The sequence below is a fragment of the Nannospalax galili genome, unplaced genomic scaffold (assembly GCF_000622305.1).
Source record: "Nannospalax galili isolate Female #2095 unplaced genomic scaffold, S.galili_v1.0 scaffold283, whole genome shotgun sequence".
NCBI lineage: Eukaryota > Metazoa > Chordata > Mammalia > Rodentia > Spalacidae > Nannospalax > Nannospalax galili.
The window spans coordinates 249,476-255,184 of NW_008350535.1; the positions used below are offsets into that span (position 1 = coordinate 249,476).

The following is a 5,709-nucleotide window of genomic DNA, read 5'->3' on the forward strand; positions in this document are numbered from 1 at the left end:
TTTATGCATATAATCAAATAGTGTGTTTTCTAAAGCACAAAAGGTAAGTTATATCTCACAATTTCTATATTTAATTTTTCCATTTCATATATCTTGGAGATTATTCCAGGCCATGAACCCTTTAGTTATGAGGATTCGTTCTTTTAAAAAATTTGTTTGTTTAATCATTTACTTCTTATTTCTGAGGAAAGCGTGACCACAGTTCCCTACCACAAATTATGCAGTTTCCCACATCTGATGGCTAATCCTGGGTGTCAACTTGACTGGATCTACGATTAACTGAAATGAGAGAGATGTTCTTGATTGGATCATCTGAAGCTGGAAGACACACCCTAAATGTGGGTGTTGCCTTCTGATGGCAGCCCATATAAAAGGCCAAGCAGAGGAGACTGCCTGGCTTCTTGCTGCTTGCCTTCTCTCTCACTGGTGAGTTCATCTTGCTGCTGTAGACTGAAGACTAGCTGATCTTTTGGAATTCATCAAACCTTCAGCACTACTGCGACATTCAGCCTCATGGACTGAGTGACTACGGAGTCTCAGCCTCTCCAGTGTGGTGCAGCCATTTTTGGACTACCTGGACTCCGTCTTGTGAGCTAAGCTGATAAATCTCTATACACATATATTAATCCTACCAGTTCTGTTTCTTTGGAGAACCCTGACTAATACACCACATTTGGGGAAATCAAAATGTCAACACACCCAGAGTGCAATGGATGACCCTTACCCTGGGAAAATTACCTTCTTCATCATGGTATCCCCCCCTCCCAGGTAAGATTTATCTATCCATCTATCTGTCTATCTATCTGTCTATCTATCTATCTATCTATCTATCTATCTATCTATCATCTATCTATAAAATATCTATCTATCAATCAATCATCTATCATCTATCAAATATCTATTTATCATCTATCAAATATCTATCATCTTATCTATCTATCTATCTATCTATCTATCATCTATCTATCTATCTATCTATCTGTCTGTCTGTCTGTCTGTCTGTCTGTCTATCTATCTATCATCTATCATCTATCTATCTGACAGGGATTCACTATGTAGATCAGGCTGTCCTCACACTCACAGAGCTCTGCCTGCCTCTGTTTCCTCAGTGCTGAGATTAAAGGCGTGCTGTCACCACAGCTTTTTCTTTATTTTTGAAACAGGTTCTCACTATGTAGCCCAGGCTGGTTTAGAACTCATGGCAATCCTCCTGCCTCAGCCTCTCAAGCCCTGAGATTGCAAGTTTGAGCCACCATGGCTGATATCATGTTCTTTTAAATGCTATACTTTAGATTCTACCCATTTGTTTTTATTCTAATATTTAAATATTGAAAATCGCATCATTTTTAAATTAAAAAAATTTAAAAGCTAAGCTAGCATAGACCACTAGATGGTGCTACTTCACAGAGAAATGAAGAAGTACATATTGTCTCTGTATCTGTCATACACACACCCAGCCCAGGCACACACACACACACACACACACACACACACACACACACACACACAGGCTCTGTTGAGCATCAAACCAGGTCTTCTCATATACTAGGTAGATGGTCTACCACTGAGCTACATCTCTAGGCTAATAATTTGCAAACCATAAGGGAAAACCCAGCCACTGTAGAACTTTACTGTACAAAGTAAAGAATCAAAGCTCAGCTTCTAGTCACTATTCTTCAAAATTTGAAAGATAATGATTAATCTCATATTTTCTTTTTCTGGTTTTTAATATGTGTTGTTTACACATATATGATCTTTTATAAAAACTACCATATAATTACTAATTAATTTTTTTCCCCTTTGAGATGGGATCTCATGTAGCTCAGGCTGATGATAAACTCACTGCGTAGCCAAGGATAATCTTGGATTTCTGACCCTTCTGCTTCCACCTCCTGAGTGCTGAGACTACAGGTGTGTGCCACCATATTCAGTTTTATGCAGTGCTGGGGATGGAAGCCAGGGCAAACACTCCACCAACTGAGCTATATTCAGCCCAAATTTAGAATTTGAAAAAGAAAAACTATAGTGGAGTTTTTATTTTTTAGTAACACCCAATAATTAATTTCATTGTTCATAAAATTTGCTTAATAAGTTGTTTTAAATTGTTAAGAGTTTATAAAGTGTAGCACAATTTATTTAGTCTCTGAAAGTGGTATTTAGGTTGTGTCTGGCATTTGTCTTATACCAAACACAGTGCAAGTAACCATCCTTGTAGAATTGTCCCGGTGCACTGTTGTATGGCAATTGACAGTGGACGTGACTTTCTCATCTTCAAAGGGTTGATGCAGAAGCCAAGGTTTCTAATACTGCAGCTGGATGCTTAATATCTCAATCCTGACTCCATTCAATTAGAATCTGTCTCTGTCTCTGTCTTCTCTCTTCTCTCTCTTCTCTCTCTTCTCTCTCTCTCTCTCTCTCTCTCTCTCTCTCTGTATTTGTATTTTGGCTGTTATTGTTGCTACTGCGATCTCCCTCCCTCGCTAGTCTCACTATGTAGCCCAGTCTGGTCTTGAACTCATGATCTTCTTGCTTCCATCTCCTGAGTGCTGGAATTACAGACATGTGCCACCATGCCCAGCACTTTAGTGATATCCAACTAGCTCTCCAGATTTCATTTTCAAATGCTCCAAAATCTTGCCTTAGCCCAAAGTCCTTACAATGGTTTCCAAGTTGTCCTTGCTACCTTTTGGTTTTTTCTTCTCATGCATACCTTTAAAAAATTATTTTCTTTTTCCAATGCCTGTTCCTAATCCCCAGAACACTAGCCCCCAACACACTAGGCACAGTTTCGGTCCTAGGTCAGGTATTTGCATATGCCTAAAGGGATCTTATGGTTGGTTAGCTCGTTCCACTCCTCAGTCTTTGCTCAGATGACACTTTCTCACCTAGTGCTGTGTACCTCCATGCAGACGCTTTCCCACAGCTGTTACCATCTGATAGTTTACTGTCATCCAGCGTCTATCCATCTATCATCTATCTGTCTCTCTATCATCTCTCTGTCATCTATCTATCATCTATCTATCATCTATCATCTATCTATATCTATCTATCAATCATCTATCTTTCTATCTATCTATCTATCTATCTATCTATCTATCTATCTATCTATCTATCTATCTTTCTATCTATCTATTTATCTAATTTATCATCTATCTGTATCCTCTATCTCATCTATCTTTCTATCTATCTATCTATCTCTCTATCTATCTATCTATCTATCATCTATCTATCTATCTATCTATCTTTCTATCATCTATCTATCATCTATCTTCTATCCATCTATCAATCATTTATCAATCGATCAATAGTTTTTCGTCTTGAACTGTCCAAAGTAACTCCATTTTGCTTTAGCTGACTGTATTTTGTACTTGGCTGCATTTTGTACTTTGCCCAGCTGCTCCGTCTGTCCTGCTAACCACATCCAGCCAGAGGGCCCTTATCCAGCTGCACCTGCAGTTCAAGGAAGTTCATTATTTTTTAAAAGAATTTTATTTTATTTTATTCTTTTTATTTTATGTGTATGAGTGTGGCCTGCATGTATGTGAGCTCACTCGTGTCGTGCAATGCCGCAGAGGTTAGAAGAGGGCTTTGGATTCCCCTGGAACTGGAGTTAAGGACAGTTTGTAGCCGCCATGTGGGTGCTGGGAATTGAACCTGGGTCCTCTGCAAGAGCATTCAGTGCTCTTAACCACTGAGCCATCTCTCCAGCTTGGAAGTTCATTATTTTTACAGTGCCAGGAAGGAAATTTTATTTTTGAAAAATGTCTAACTAAAATTTTTTGTTATCTGATCTGCCCTTGGTATGGTGCAATTATAGTTTTTACATTTATAAACCGTGTCCTCCCCCTCCTCGGGGTTAGAACTCTTTCTGAAGTTACCCTGCTCTTGACCACTGGCTTATAAATAGATTCTTAATTCAGGATCACTGTGTGGCATTTCTGTGCAATTCATTCTGGGTACAACAATCTATTAATCATCTATTATTTATAATTTATCATCTATCCAATCATCTAAGTTTTGTTTTTTAGTCTTTTGAAACAGGGTCTCACTATGCAGCACTGGCTGGCCTGAAACTCCCTATGAAGACCAGGGTGGCATTGAACTCCCAGAGATCCACCTGCCTCTGTCTGCCAAGTGCTGGGTTTAAAGTAGTGCACCACTCTGTCTGGCTATCATCTATCATCTATGTATCTATGCATCTATCTATGTTATCTATGTATGTATTTGTCTATTTAGTATCATCTATCCCTTATCATAAATATCTTATCTATTAAGCAATCATCTATTAATAAATTATATATTAATCAATTATCTAATCTATCTTATGTGTCTGTCATTATCTTTAATTTATTATCTATCATCTATAAATTTCATCTATCATATCTATCAATCATCTATTTATCATGTATCATCTATCTATCATCATCTATCTCATTTATTAGTCAATCATCTATCAGTCAATTTTCTTTTCCTTTTTATTATTATTTTTTCTTTTGAGAGAAGGTCTCCTTGTAGCCCCGGCTGTCCTGGAACTCACTATGTAGACTAGGCTGGCCTGGAACTCACAAAGATCCACCTGCCTTTGCCTCCCAAGTGCTGGGATTAAAGGTGTGTGCCACCATGCTCAGCCTTCAATTTTCTAATCTATTTTATCTATCATTTTCATCTTTTATATATCACCCATAAATCATTTCCACCTATTGTGTATCTATTGATCATCTATTTATCATGCATCATCTGTCATCATCTTATCTCATTTCTTTTTTTTTAAATTTATTTTTTAGAAGAAGCATTTCATTACAGCTTTAACGTACTCAACAACGATTTCCAGAGCAAAGACACATCTCTTTCAAAAGTGGCTATAAAATTTTTAGGTTCACAGTTGAATTAACACAGTTATACAATATTGAACTCGGTATAAACCCTGTAAGACATAAAATTGAATGAGTTTTTAACCTTTAAAAAAGATCTCCATTTCATTTTTAAATATGCTGTTTCCTACATTTTAAATGCTACTAACACTTGGATGTTTGCACATGTGCCTTTAATCTCTATGTGTCTGATTATTACTAGTCACAGTTGGTTACACTCGGCTCCTCAGTACCTGAATATGGATATAAAGTCATGAGGTGGATTTCATCGGTAATGTTTGTCACCTCTACTATTTAACATGAAGTAAATTTTTATGCTTCCTCCTCAATATGTTGTTTTTTAATTTGTTGATTTTTTTGTGCATATCATACAGAAGATCCCACACAATCTTACTCATCTATATACCCACTTCCAAAAAGGTACCCACACTCCCATAGCCTCCCCCCTCCCACACACTGGAGCCCATATACTCTGTCATTCTTGCTGCTGTCTACTGTGTTGTTGGCACCCCAGCCATTCCCAGTGCTTGTCCGTTTACTGAATCTAGTCAGCCTATCTAGAGATCCTTGTTTTATGCTCTGTGGTTTTTGTGCTTAAAAGCCCTGTGTTTCCATGGCTCTGGGTCGCAGTGTAGCTCCCAAGCCTGCCTGTGTCCCCAGCCAGTCAGTTTCAATAAAGCAGTAAAGTTCTCCTGAGTCTCAGTGTCTGAGTGGTCAATTCAGGGAATTTTTTGGACCCCGAACACACGCACTTGCCAGATGGCACCCGCCCATAGCCCCACCCCCCACTAGAGTCCTTATGCTCTGTCATCCCTGCTACTGTCTGCTGTGTTGTTGG

General features: G+C 38.3%; 1 pseudogene; it reads right to left on the reverse strand.

Moving 5' to 3' along the window:
• Nucleotides 1-639: 639 nt before the first annotated feature.
• LOC115072844 lies at nucleotides 640-776 on the reverse strand (annotated as a pseudogene).
• Between the last annotated feature and the right edge of the window lie 4,933 nt (nucleotides 777-5,709).